The following is a 14,940-nucleotide window of genomic DNA, read 5'->3' on the forward strand; positions in this document are numbered from 1 at the left end:
CAGATTATATTGTGTGATGTTTATATCTATAATTGTGAAAATATAAGAAATAACATAATTAACAGTAGGCAGAGTAGTTTAGGGATCAAGAGAAAATTACTGAAGAAAAGTAACTGCTGGGAACCAAGGAACGTGTCCTTGTAAATCACAGATCAGAGAAGTTCCAGCTGTCTTTTCCTCGCTTCCGGCCGAAACCCAGCAGAGAAAACAAAGGAGAGTCAGGTGACAGAGATGGATCACTACAGGGTATAAAAGTAAGGGGATACTGATGGAAGGGGGAAGTCGGGACTGGAGACTCCGGAGATCAAGCTCAGGGCGCCCGATGTTCCATCCAGCGGGCTGACCTCGTGTAAGTTACTGTGGACACGCGGGACTTGCATGTTTACTCTGATTGATGGATCAATATAAGATACGGTAGAGGACAGAGACTCTGCTCATCTTGTATTTCTCAATAAAGTACTAAAGTTGCTGACACTGCACTCTTGAATCTGCTAATTAATAAGACAAGGCGTTAGTAAGAATCGTACACCCCGCTATTGTTCTGCTCCTCTACTACTTTTAAACTTTTATCTTTTAGTACACATTTTATCTTTTTTAATAACAAAATATTTCACCCCACATTGCTCTGTGTTAAATTTCATCTGACCCCCCCCCCCCCCCCATTTAGAAACCTGTGTATGTCACACTGAAGTCACTTACAGTCCTCTTCACCATTAGCCCTGGTTCCTTTTTTGGCGTCAACTGGTGATTTTCATCTTGTGCCCCATATACCCAAACCCAACACTGACCCTGGGGGACACCATTGTTTACATCCCTCCAGTCTAAAGAAAATCCATTAAACACTCCCCTCCGTTTTCTGCCCTTTACCCAACTTCCTATCCGCGCTGCCCCACTCCCTTTAATTACTTTAGCCTTAATTTTATCAACAAGGCTCCTGTACGGCACCTTATCAAACACGTTTTCACAATCCATCTACACAACATCCACTGCATTTCCTGTATCACTACGCTTGAGTTAATTTCTCAAATAATCGATTGTGTCCTTCATTTTACTAACAAATATTGAAATGTTAGCTCCACCTCACAGTTTAAAGCCACAATATAAAGGTCCGGTTTTCTCGTGGAGTTTAAGAAAAATTAAGTTTTAAAAATTATGCAGAGTTTTGGACAACGAGGGACATCCGGGCTCAGACTCGCCCACTCGGTGCTGTAAGTCCCGCCCCTCACTGGGTGGAGGACCAATCGCCCGCTCGGTCCTCCAGTCTGTTTCCGATCTTCCCATTGAGCGGGAACTCTCCTTAATCACCAGGGCGGGGTTAATGGAGCGATTGACTAAAAGTAATCAATTAATAAACATTACTAAACATTAATTGATCCCGTCAGTTACAACATTTAATAAAATGAAATTAATAGTCACCAGCAAAAATCTTTTCTGGAGTTCACCAAAGTGGGGGTCGCGGCTGCGCTGAGTGTTTGTTGCGGTTTTAATAGCACCAGGCAATGGGGTTTTAGGTTATTTTATTATCCTTGGTCCAAACGCGTCCGACCTGCTTCCAACCTCTTTGCTGTCAGACAGGAGATTAAGATCATCAATGGCGGCTACAGCGCCCAGCATGCAGCGCGCTCCAGAATGTGCACTATCTGAATCAGTGGACCGCAGCGCGCAGGCGCGGTAGTGGCCCATTATCGGGCAGTGTGTCCTGAGCATGCGCGGTCGGTGCAGGTCAGAGGATCGGAGGGAACAGGTGAATAAACCCCGGGGACCACAAACAGGGAGCGTCTGTAAATGAAGGAGAAATGGTGAACGGTCAGGGAGCGTCTGTAAATGAAGGAGAAATGGTGAACGGTCAGGGAGCGTCTGTAAATGAAGGAGGAATGGTGAACGGTCAGGGAGCGTCTATAAATGAAGGAGGAATGGTGAACGGTCAGGGAGCGTCTGTAAATGAAGGAGAAATGGTGAAACATCAGGGAGCATCTCTAAAGGGAAGTGAAATAGTGGCTGGTCAGGGAGCATCCGTAAATGAAGGTTAAATGGTGACATATCAGGGAGCGTCTGTAAAGGAAGCTGAAATCGGTGATGGGTGAGGGAGCACCTCGAAATGAAGGAGAAATGGTGACCAGTCAGGGAGAGCCCTTCAGCAGAGCATAGAGATATTACAGATGGTCAGCTTACAGGGAGGGACAGGGTGATGGGACGTGGGGAGAGAGACAGACAAAGAACATATTGATAGATGGAGACAATTGAATATGCGAGTAAACTAGCAAGAAATATAAAATACAGATTATAAGAGCTTCTACAAGTATGTAAAAATGAAGAGATTAGCGAAAGCAAACGTGGGTCCCTTAAAGGCTGAGACAGGAGAAATTATAATGGTGAATAAGGAAATGGCAGAGAGAGTAAACAAATATTTTTTATCTATCTTCGCTGTGGAAGACACAAAAACATACCAGAAATAAAGGGGAACCAAGGGTCGAATGAGAGCGAGGAACCTAAAGCAATTAAGATTAGTAAGGAAAAAATACTGGAGAAATTAATGGGACTAAAATCCGACAAATCCCCTCGATCTGATGGCCTGCACCCTAGGATTCTGAAAGAGGTGGCTGCAGAGATAGTGGTTTTGATCTTCCAGAATTTCCTAGATTCTAGAATGGTCCCCGTGGATTGGAAGGTAGCAAATGTAACCCCACTATTCAAGAAAGGAGGGAGAGAGAAAACAGGGAACCAAAGGCCAGTTGCCCTGACATCAGTCGTTGGGAAAATGCTAGAATCTATTATTAAGGACATAGTACAGGGCACTTAGAAAATTATAATATAATCAGGCAGAGTCAACACGGTTTTATGAAAGGGAAATCGTGTTTGACAAATCTATTAGAGTTTTTTGAGGATGTAAACAGCAGGATAAGAACATAAGAACATAAGAAATTGGAGCAGGAGTAGGCCAATCGGCCCCTCGAGCCTGCTCCGCCATTCAATAAGATCATGGCTGATCTGATCCCAACCACAAATCTAAAGAACACAAGAAGTCGGAGCAGGACCCGGCCACATAGCCCCTGGGCCCTCTCCGCCACCCACAGGGCATTGACCGATCCGAACTCAGCTTCATGTCCAATTTCCTGCCCGCTCCCCATAACCCCTAATTCCCTTTACTTCTAGGAAACTGTCTATTTCTGTTTTAAATTTATCTAATGATGTAGCTTCCACAGCTTCCTGGGGCAGCAAATTCCACAGACGTTTCTCCTCATCTCAGTTTTGAAAGAGCAGCCCCTTATTCTAAGATTATGCCCCCTAGTTCTAGTTTCACCCATCTTTGGGAACATCCTTACTGCATCCACCCGATCAAGACCCTTCACAATCTTATATGTTTCAATAAGATCGCCTCTCATTCTTCTGAACTCCAATGAGTAGAGTCCCAATCTACTCAACCTCTCCTCATATGTCCGCCCCCTCATCCCCGGGATTAACCGAGTGAACCTTCTTTGTACTGCCTCGAGAGCAAGTATGTCTTTTCTTAAGTATGGAGACCAAAACTGTATGCAGTATTCCAGGTGCGGTCTCACCAATACCTTATATAACTGCAGCAATACCTCCTTGTTTTTATATTCTATCCCCCTAGCAATAAAAGCCAACATTCCGTTGGCTTTCTTGATCACCTGCTGCACCTGCATACCAACTTTTTGATTTTCTTGCACTAGGACCCCCAGATCCCTTTGTACTGCAGTACTTTCCAGTCTCTCGCCATTAAGAAAATAACTTGCTCTCTGATTTTTCCTGCCAAAGTGCATAACCTCACATTTTCCAATATTATATTGCATCTGCCAAATCTCCGCCCACTCACCCAGCCTGTCTATATCCCCTTGCAGGTTTTTTATGTCCTCCTCACTCTCTACTTTCCCTCCCATCTTTGTATCATCTGCAAATTTTGATATGTTGCACTCGGTCCCCTCCTCCAAATCGTTAATATAGATTGTAAAGAGTTGGGGACCCAGCACCGACCCCTGTGGAACACCACTGGTTACTGGTTGCCAGTCCGAAAATGAACCATTTATCCCAACTCTCTGCTTCCTGTTTGATAACCAATCCTCCACCCATGCCAGAATATTACCCCCAATCCCGTGATTTTTTATCTTAAGTAATAATCTTTTATGTGGCACCTTGTCGAATGCCTTCTGGAAGTCTAAATACACTACGTCCACTGGTTCCCCTTTATCCACCCTATACGTTATATCCTCGAAGAACTCAAGCAAATTTGTCAGACATGACTTCCCCTTCATAAAGCCATGCTGACTTTGTCCTATTAAATTATGCTTATCTAAATGTTCCGTTACTGTCTCCTTAATAATAGACTCCAAAATTTTACCCACCACAGATGTTAAGCTAACTGGCCTATAATTTCCAGCCTTCTGCCTACTACCCTTTTTAAATAACGGTGTTACATTAGCAGTTTTCCAATCTGCCGGGACCTCTCCTGAGTCCAGGGAATTTTGGAAAACTATCACCAAAGCATCCACAATCCCTACTGCCACTTCCCTCAAGACCCTAGGATGGAAGCCATCAGGTCCAGGGGATTTATCCGCCTTGAGTCCCATTATTTTACTGAGTACCATCTCTTGAGTGATTTTAATCGTATTTAGCTCCTCCCCCCCGAGAGTCCCCTGTTTGTCCAGTGTTGGGATATTCTTAGTGTCCTCTACTGTAAAGACTGAAACAAAATATTTGTTCAGCATTTTTGCCATCTCCATGTTTCCCACCATTAATTTCCCGGTCTCATCCTCTAAGGGACCTATGTTTGCCTTAGCCACCCTTTTTCTTTTTATATAACTATAGAAACTCTTGCTATCTGTTTTTATATTTTTTGCTAATTTCTTTTCATAATCTAACTTCCCTTTCTTAATCAATCCTTTAGTTACTTTTTGCTGTCTTTTGAAGAATTCCCAATCTTCTATCCTCCCACTAAGTTTGGCTACCTTATATGTCCTTGTTTTTAGTCGGATACTATCCTTGATTTCTTTACTTAGCCACGGGTGGCTGTCATTTCTTTTACACCCTTTTTTCCTCAGTGGAATATATTTATTTTGAAAGTTGTAAAATAACTCCCTAAATGAACACCACTGCTCATGTACCGTCTTACCCTTTAATCTATTTTCCCAGTCCACTTTAATCAATTCCGCTCTCATACCATCATAGTCTCCTTTATTCAAGCTCAGTACGCTTGTTTGAGAATCAACCTTCTCACCCTCTAATTGGATATGGAATTCAACCATGTTGTGGTCGCTCGTTCCACATATTTAGATTTTCAAAAGGTATTCGATAAGGTACTACATAAAAGGTTGTTACACAAGATTGGGGGTAATATATAAGCATGGATTGAGGATTGGTTAACGAACAGAAGACAGAGAGTAGGAATAAATGGGTAATTTTCGGTTTGGCAGATTGTAACTAGTGGGGTGCTGTGAGGATCAATGCTTGGGCCTCAACTGCTGCAATCTATATCCATGACTTAGATGAGGGGATCGAGTGAAATGTATCCAAGTTTCCTGATGATGCAAAGCTAGGTGGGAAACTAAGATGTGAGGAGGATGCAAAGAGTCTGCAAAGGGATATAGACAGGTTAAGTGAGTGGGCGAGAAGGTGGCAGATGGAGTACAATTTGAGATGGGAAATTTGAAATTATCCAATTCAATTGGAAGAATAGAAAAGCAGAATTTTTTTTAAATGATGAGGGACTAAGAAATGTTGGTAGTCAGGGGGATTTGGGTGTCCTTGTACACAGATCACAGAAAGTTAACATGCAGGTACAGCAAGCAATTAGGAAGGGAAATAGTATGTTAGCCTTTATTGCAAGGAGATTGGAGTATAAGGATAAGGAAGTCTTGCTGCAATTGTACAGGGCTTTGGTGAGACCACACCTGGAGTACTGTGTACAGTTTTGATCTCCTTATCTAAGAAAGGATATACTTGCCTTAGAGGGGGTACAATGAAGGTTCACTAGAGAGGGTTGTCCAATGAGGAGACATTGTGTAGAATGTGACTACATTCTCTGAAGTTTAGAAGAATTAGAGGTAAATTCTTAGAGGGTTTGACAGGGTAGATGCTGAGCGAGCCATCCACCAGTGCCGATACACACACCTCGGTGGGTCCCCATCCTCGGTTAGTTGGGGTCGCACATGGTGAGTCACCACACACATGAGCACGAGCAGACACTGATGGCAGGGGCAGGGGCAGCTGTGGAGAGTCCGCCTCGGTGGGAGCACTCCTCTCCAGGCTCTGCTCAGCTGGACACAGATACTGAACCCTGGGGGCCATCCTTTAAAAGGAGAATGATCGAGGGACAGCAGCACATTTGCGAGGTGCTGGAACAGGTGCCACGCGCACTCTCCACAATCGCACAGAGGATGGAGGAGTCCAACTCCTGCATGAGTGGAATGGTGGCACAGACACGGGAGGGAATCTCTGAGATAGTGTCACAGGGACGTGAGGGCATCTCTGAGATATAGTGTTGTGGGTAAGTGCGGGAATGTCTGCGATGGAGGGAAGGCTAGCCTCCATGGAGCTTCAGGCACGGCTCACCAATGAGTCCATTCAGACCCTGACAACGGACTTTCGGACTCAGGGTGAACAACATTCTGCCACCTTAAACAGGCAGGCAGATACACTGGTACTGGCCTTACAAGGCTTCACACATGTCCTCCAAACTGTCGTCCAGCAGAGTGGTGGGAGTGGTGTGGGCCTGGCCCAGGGGAGAAATGATGGTGCAAGTGGACATGGAAGTGGGGACACCACTCAAAGCGCTCCCACGTCTCACCCGTTGCCCCCCCTCTCAACCAGTACCTGCAATGCTGCCTCCTCTCCAGGTGGTCGAGTCTGCCCCTGCACAGGTGCAGGTGGAGCAGTCTTTGGAGGGGCCCTCACGGGCACCGAAACCCAGAGGGCGTCCAATCGGTCAGGTCATGCACAAGAGCAAGCTGCCACTACCTCTGCTGCAGCCACAGAGGATGCACCACGTAGGAGTAGTCGGAAGTGAAAGGCGAAGGTTTTGTGAACACAAAGGGGATGCTCAAGGGTGTTTGACGGTTGGTCGTGTTTTTTATTTATATTTGCTTTTTATTAAATGCACATTAAATATTATTATTGTCACCACTACGGCCACGTCTTGGCCATTCTTGACTGGCTTCAGTAATAGGGCCCTTTCATGAGGTTCACCATCAACGCCCACACTTGATGCCACCCAGTGGGTCACTCTACAGTGGGTGTATGTGTAATTGCAGGATGTTTTGTGCGGGATGGGGGGATGCGGGGGGCTGATGGTGAGGACTGGACTATTTTCACTGTCTGATGTTAGGGAGAACCGTTCACATATCAGTGACTCACTGGCCTCACGAGCAGCCAGGTGAGCCTCTGTTCTGCCCTTGGGTTGCTCCTCCTCCTCTGCAATTTGGGTGGCAGATGTGGATGGGGCCTCCTCCAGCAGCACCCCTCTCTGTTGTGTCCTGTTGTTCAGGGCACAACACACGACTATAATGCATCCCACTCTGTCTGGTGCGTATTGAAGCGCTCCCCCAGAACGATCGAGGCACCTGAAGCGTGTCTGGAGCAGCCCTATATCATGCTCGATTGTAGACCTGGGTCCGCAAAGTAGGTAACTTTGCACAGCAGAGTTTTGGGTGGAAAGTAAGAATTTTGAGTGGAAACACAAAGTCTTGCAGCCAAAACTTTGTCTGAAGTGACAGAGTGCCCTGCTGCAATAAATGAGGTTTTCTCCCCACCCGTCAAATAATCATTTGCATCTCCCACTGGCTGCTGGCTGAAACACGTCTGCTCCAACAGGGAGTGTTTCCCACAGCACGGGAAACACACTGAGGATCCTTCAAAACTGCACCCCTGCCAAAATGTCTACTCAATCAAGTATTTCAAGTACTTTAACCCTCTGTCAAACTATGGAAATGATTATCCCGCCGGCTTTAATTGCCGGTGGGACTCCCACATTCCGGAGACGCGCGCACCGGAACGCGTCACTGGCGAACTCGGAAGTCAGCGGGTTAGAGCCAGGCTCCGAACACGCTCCGGATTTCTATGATTTTAGGTGCCCCCAACACACCCACTCCACCATCCGAAAATCGGCCGCAATGTTTATCACAATTGTCCTGTCCTTCCAATTATCTCACAGTTCTCTCAAGCTCTCTCGTTGCAACATTTCAAATGAACTTATCCGATTAAGCAGGTGGTGATATCATGTTCGAACCTGCTGGTGCTGTAAGGTTCAATCTTAGTTCAAACATTCACCATCTTAGAATGTCCGTGCAGCTCTACAATTGGAACTACTTGAAGATATTACAATATCTGCTGCTGAAACCCTCATCCATGCTTTTCTATCTCCAGGGTCGATTACTCCAATGCTCTCCTACCTGGCCTCCCACCTTGCACTCTCATTAATCTTCAGCCCATCCAAAGCTCTGCTGCCTGTATCCTAACTCACACCGAGTCCCGTACATCCATCACCCCTGTGCTCGCTGACCTACATTGGCACCCAGTCTGGGAACGCCTCAAATTTAAAATTCTCATCATTGTGTTCAAATCCCTCCATGGCCTCGCCCCTCCCTATCTCTGTAACCTCATCCAGCCCTACAACCCTCCGAAATCTCTGTGATCCAACAATTCTGGCCTCTTGTTCATCCCTGATTTTAGTCGTCCCTCCATTGGCGGCCGTGCCTTCAGCTGCCTCGGCCCGAAGCTCTGGAATTCCCTCCATAAACCTCTCCACCTCTCTACCTCTCTCTCCTCCTTTAAGATTTCTTTTGGACCAAGCTTTTGATCACCTGTCCTAATATCTCCTTATGTGGCTCGGTGTCAAATTGTGTTTGATAATCGCTCCATGAAGTGCCTTGGGATTTTTTACCACATTAAAGGTGCTATATAAATGCAAGTTGTTGTTGTTGTATTACAATTTTAGAATCATACTTCCCTGTTCAACAAACAAAGGCTCAATGTTAAACTTACGACAATATAAATACAAATCATTCACATTATTATATCCGTATTCTTCATCAGATCACTTTAAGTCAGTTTGCAAAACTCTGCAGCTCATCTGATTAACCCTTTCCTTAAAGAGAGACAACTCCTCCGACCTCCCCCTGGACCGCGACCTCACGAGTGAACACCACCCCATCAAATCTCAGACCGTCACTGACCTCATCCCTTCTGGAGGAGAAAACAGTGAGTGCGGAACTGAACCCAGTCAGAGTCAGCACCTTCAGGGGGAGGAGAGAGAGGAACCAGTGAGTGTAGAACTGAACCCAGTCAGAGTCAGCACCTTCAGGGGAGGAGAGAGAGGAACCAGTGAGTGTAGAACTGAACCCAGTCAGAGTCAGCACCTTCAGGGGAGGGAGAGAGGGGAACCAGTGAGTGTGGAACTGAACCCAGTCAGAGTCAGCACCTTCAGGGGAGGGGAGAGAGGGGAACCAGTGAGTGTAGAACTGAACCCAGTCAGAGTCAGCACCTTCAGGGGGAGGAGAGAGAGAGAGAGAGGGGAACCAGTGAGTGTAGAACTGAACCCAGTCAGAGTCAGCACCTTCAGGGGAGGGAGAGAGAGAGAGAGAGAGAGAGGGGAACCAGTGAGTGTGGAACTGAACCCAGTCAGAGTCAGCACCTTCAGGGGAGGGAGAGAGAGAGAGAGAGAGAGAGAGGGGAACCAGTGAGTGTGGAACTGAACCCAGTCAGAGTCAGCACCTTCAGGGGAGGGGAGAGAGGAACCAGTGAGTGTGGAACTGAACCCAGTCAGAGTCAGCACCTTCAGGGGAGGGGAGAGAGGAACCAGTGAGTGTAGAACTGAACCCAGTCAGAGTCAGCACCTTCAGGGGAGGGAGAGAGAGGGGAACCAGTGAGTGTGGAACTGAACCCAGTCAGAGTCAGCACCTTCAGGGGAGGGGAGAGAGGGGAACCAGTGAGTGTGGAACTGAACCCAGTCAGAGTCAGCACCTTCAGGGGAGGAGAGAGAGGGGAACCAGTGAGTGTAGAACTGAACCCAGTCAGAGTCAGCACCTTCAGGGGAGGAGAGAGAGGGGAACCAGTGAGTGTAGAATTGAACCCAGTCAGAGTCAGCACCTTCAGGGGAGGGGAGAGAGGGGAACCAGTGAGTGTAGAACTGAACCCAGTCAGAGTCAGCACCTTCAGGGGAGGGAGAGAGGGGAACCAGTGAGTGTGGAACTGAACCCAGTCAGAGTCAGCACCATAGGGGAGGAGAGAGAGAGAGGGGAACCAGTGAGTGTGGAACTGAACCCAGTCAGAGTCAGCACCATAGGGGAGGAGAGAGAGGGGAACCAGTGAGTGTGGAACTGAACCCAGTCAGAGTCAACACCTTCAGGGGAGGGAGAGAGGGGAACCAGTGAGTGTGGAACTGAACCCAGTCAGAGTCAACACCTTCAGGGGAGAATCATAGAATCATAGAATCATAGAAGTTACAACATGGAAACAGGCCCTTCGGCCCAACATGTCCATGTCGCCCAGTTTATACCACTAAGCTAGTCCCAATTGCCTGCACTTGGCCCATATATAGAATCATAGAGAGAGGGAGAGAGGGGAACCAGTGAGTGGAGAACTGAACCCAGTCAGAGTCAGCACCTTCAGGGGAGGGGAGAGAGGGGAACCAGTGAGTGTAGAACTGAACCCAGTCAGAGTCAGCACCTTCAGGGGAGGGAGGGAGAGAGAGAGGGGTACCAGTGAGTGTAGAACTGAACCCAGTCAGAGTCAGCACCTTCAGGGGAGGAGAGAGAGAGAGGAACCAGTGAGTGTAGAACTGAACCCAGTCAGAGTCAGGACCTTCAGGGGGAGGAGAGAGAGAGAGAGGGGAACCAGTGAGTGTAGAACTGAACCCAGTCAGAGTCAGCACCTTCAGGGGAGGGAGGGAGAGAGAGAGGGGTACCAGTGAGTGTAGAACTGAACCCAGTCAGAGTCAGCACCTTCAGGGGAGGAGAGAGAGAGAGGAACCAGTGAGTGTAGAACTGAACCCAGTCAGAGTCAGCACCTTCAGGGGAGGGAGGGAGAGAGAGAGGGGTACCAGTGAGTGTAGAACTGAACCCAGTCAGAGTCAGCACCTTCAGGGGAGGAGAGAGAGAGAGGAACCAGTGAGTGTAGAACTGAACCCAGTCAGAGTCAGCACCTTCAGGGGAGGGCGAACTCTCAGAGTTCAGGGAAAAATGTTGGAGACGTTGTGCTCGGTTTGGATTTAGCACAGGGAGGAGGGAGAATGTGTGGGATGGGGATTTACAACTTTGGGGAACGAGAGGAAGATTGTTCCATTGGAATTGTCTGTTCTGAATTTCTATCCTGTATTTACAGTGATGACTTTTATAAACTCCTTTTACAGGGTATTAGACGGGGAAGATTTGCAGATGGGAAACTCAAACCAAAGATCACGTCAAGATCTGACAGAATGACTTGATTCATCAGGACCTGAATATCATCGGCCTTTGAATGTGGAAGGAGAAATGTTTTTCTGTTCTGTCTCTGGGAGAAGATTTCAAACATCAGTGTGAGTGGAAAAGCACTGAGACTCTCAGACCCGAGTGAGAGTGTTCCAATGCACTGAGTGTGGAAAGAGCTTTAACCAGTGACACAGCCTGAAAAAACATCACACCATTCACAGCGGGGAGAAACCGTCCACGTGTTCTGTGTGTGGACGAGGCTTCAACTGATCGTCCAACCTGGAGAGACACAAGGACACCCGGACCACGGAGAAACCGTGGAAATGTGGGGACTGTGGGAAGGGGTTCAATTCCCCGTCCAGGCCGGAAACTCATCGACACTGTCACATTGGGGAGAGGCCGTTCACCTGCTCCGTGTGTGAGAAGGGATTCACTCAGTCATACGGCCTCCTGATACACCAGCGCACTCACATTGGGGAGAGGCCGTTCACCTGCTCCGTGTGTGAGAAGGGATTCACTCAGTCATACGGCCTCCTGATACACCAGCGCACTCACACTGGGGAGAGGCCGTTCACCTGCTCCGTGTGTGGGAAGGGGTTCACTTTTTCATCCAGCCTCAATGGAGCAGACGAATGGTTTCCCTCCAGTGTGAACTCAATGATGTTGAGTGAGGTGGGAGGAACACGTGAATCCCTTCCCACTCAAGCTGTAGCTGAACGGCCTCTCCCCAGTGTGAACTCGCTGGTGTGTCAGGAGGTTGGATGACCGAGTGAATCCCTTCCGACACACGGATCAGGTGAATGGCCTCTCCCCAGTAGAGAAGAATAAAACCGGACGGACCACCCGGCATCGGACCACCAGGCATCGGACACGACAAAGGCAAACCAAGCCCAGTCGACCCTGCAAAATCCTCCTCACTAACATTCGGGGACTTGTGCCAAAATTGGGAGAGCTGTCCCACAGACTAGTCAAGCAACAGCCTGATATAGCCATACTCACAGAATCATACCTTTCAGCCAACGTCCCAGATTCTTCCATCACCATCCCTGGGTATGTCCTGTCCCACCGGCAGGACAGACCCACCAGAGGTGGCGGTACAGTGATATACAGTCAGGAGGGAGTGGCCCTGGGAGTCCTCAACATTGACTCTGGACCCCATGAAATCTCATGGCATCAGGTCAAACATGGGCAAGGAAACCTCCTGCTGATTACCACCTACCGTCCTCCCTCAGCTGATGAATCAGTCCTCCTCCATGTTGAACACCACTTGGAGGAAGCACTGAGGGTAGCAAGGGCACAGAATGTACTCTGGGTGGGGGACTTCAATGTCCATCACCAAGAGTGGCTCGGTAGCACCACTACTGACCGAGCTGGCCGAATCCTGAAGGACATAGCTGCCAGATTGGGCCTACGGCAGGTGGTGAGCGAACCAACACGAGGCAAAAACTTACTTGACCTCATCCTCACTAATCTACCTGTTGCAAATGCATCTGTCCATGACAGTATTGGTAGGAGTGACCACCGCACAGTCCTCGTGGAGATGAAATCCCGTCTTCGCACCGAGGACACCATCCAACGTGTTGTGTGGCACTAACCACCGTGCTAAATGGGATAGATTCAGAACAGATCTAGCAGCTCAAAACTGGGCATCCATAAGGCGCTGTGGGCCATCAGCAGCAGCAGAATTGTATTCCAGCACAATCTGTAACCTCATGGCCCGGCATATTCCTCACTCTACCATTACCAACAAGCCAGGGGATCAACCCTGGTTCAATGAGGAGCGTAGAAGAGCATGCCAGGAGCAGCACCAGGCGTACCTAAAAATGAGGTGCCAACCTGGTGAAGCTACAACTCAGGACTACATGCATGCTAAACAGCGGAAGCAACATGCTATGGACAGAGCTAAGCGATTCCACAACCAACGGATCAGATCAAAGCTCTGCAGTCCTGCCACATCCAGTCGTGAATGGCGGTGCACAATTAAACAACTAACGGGAGGAGGAGGCTCTGTAAACATCCCCATCCTCAATGATGGCGGAGTCCAGCACGTGAGTGCAAAAGACAAGGCTGAAGCGTTTGCAACCATCTTCAGCCAGAAGTGCCGAGTGGATGATCCATCTCAGCCTCCTCCTGATATCCCCACCATCACAGAAGCCAGTCTTCAGCCAATTTGATTGATCTACTTGATATCAAGAAACGGCTGAGTGCACTGGATACAGCAAAGGCTATGGGCCCCGACAACATCCCATCTGTAGTGCTGAAGACTTGTACTCCAGAACTAGCTGCGCCTCAAACCAAACTGTTCCAGTACAGCTCCAACACTGGCATCTACCCAACAATGTGGAAAATTGCCCAGGTATGTCCTGTCCATAAAAAGCAGGACAAATCCAATCCGGCCAATTACCGCCCCATCAGTCTACTCTCAATCATCAGCAAAGTGATGGAAGGTGTCGTCGACAGTGCTATCAAGCGGCACTTACTCACCAATAACCTGCTCACCGATGCTCAGTTTGGGTTCCGCCAGGACCACTCGACTCCCGACCTCATTACTGCCTTGGTCCAAACATGGACAAAAGAGCTGAATTCCAGAGGTGAGGTGAGAGTGACTGCCCTTGACATCAAGGCAGCATTTGACCGAGTGTGGCACCAAGCAGCCCTCATAAAATTGAAGTCAATGGGAATCAGGGGGAAAACTCTCCAGTGGTTGGACTCGTACCTGGCACAAAGGAAGATGGTAGTGGTTGTTGGAGGCCAATCATCTCAGCCCCAGGACATTACTGCAGGAGTTCCTCAGGGCAGTGTCCTAGGCCCAATCATCTTCAGCTGCTTCATCAATGACCTTCGCTCCATCATAAGGTCAGAAATGGGGATGTTCGCTGATGATTGCACAGTGTTCAGTTCCATTCGCAACCCCTCAGATAATGAAGCAGTCTGAGCCCGCATGCAGCAAGACCTGGACAACATCCAGGCTTGGGCTCATAAGTGGCAAGTAACATTCGCGCCAGACAAGTGCCAGGCAATGACCATCTCCAACAAAAGAGAGTCTGACCACCTCCCCTTGACATTCAACAGCATTAGCATTGCCGAATCCCCCACCATCAACATCCTGGGGGTCACCATTGACCAGAAACTTAACTGGACCAGCCATATAAATACTGTGGCTACGAGAGCAGGTCAGAGGCTGTGTATTCTGCGGCGAGTGACTCACCTCCTGACTCCCCAAAGCCTTTCAACATCTACAAGGCACAAGTCAGGAGTGCGATGGAATACTCTCCACTTGCCTGGATGAGTGCAGCTCCAACAACACTCAAGAAGCTCGACACCATCCAGGACAAAGCAGCCCGCTTGATTGGCACCCCATCCACCACCCTAAACATTCACTCCCTTCACCACCGGCGCACTGTGGCTGCAGTGTGTACCATCCACAGGATGCACTGCAGCAACTCGACAAGGCTTCTTCGGCAGCACCTCCCAAACCCGCGACCTCTACCACCTAGAAGGACAAGAGCAGCAGGCACATGGG

The 14,940-nt window shown here is 48.4% G+C and overlaps 1 long non-coding RNA gene across 1 annotated transcript; it reads left to right on the forward strand.

The window, feature by feature from the left end:
- The first annotated feature begins 283 nt into the window (after positions 1-283).
- LOC137309193 (uncharacterized) lies at positions 284-11,473 on the forward strand. Its single transcript, XR_010959792.1, has 3 exons — positions 284-349; positions 9,105-9,210; positions 11,360-11,473. It is a non-coding gene; the product is annotated as an uncharacterized lncRNA (long non-coding RNA).
- The last annotated feature ends 3,467 nt before the right edge of the window (positions 11,474-14,940 follow it).

The sequence above is a fragment of the Heptranchias perlo genome, unplaced genomic scaffold (genome assembly GCF_035084215.1).
Source record: "Heptranchias perlo isolate sHepPer1 unplaced genomic scaffold, sHepPer1.hap1 HAP1_SCAFFOLD_153, whole genome shotgun sequence".
Lineage (NCBI taxonomy): Eukaryota > Metazoa > Chordata > Chondrichthyes > Hexanchiformes > Hexanchidae > Heptranchias > Heptranchias perlo.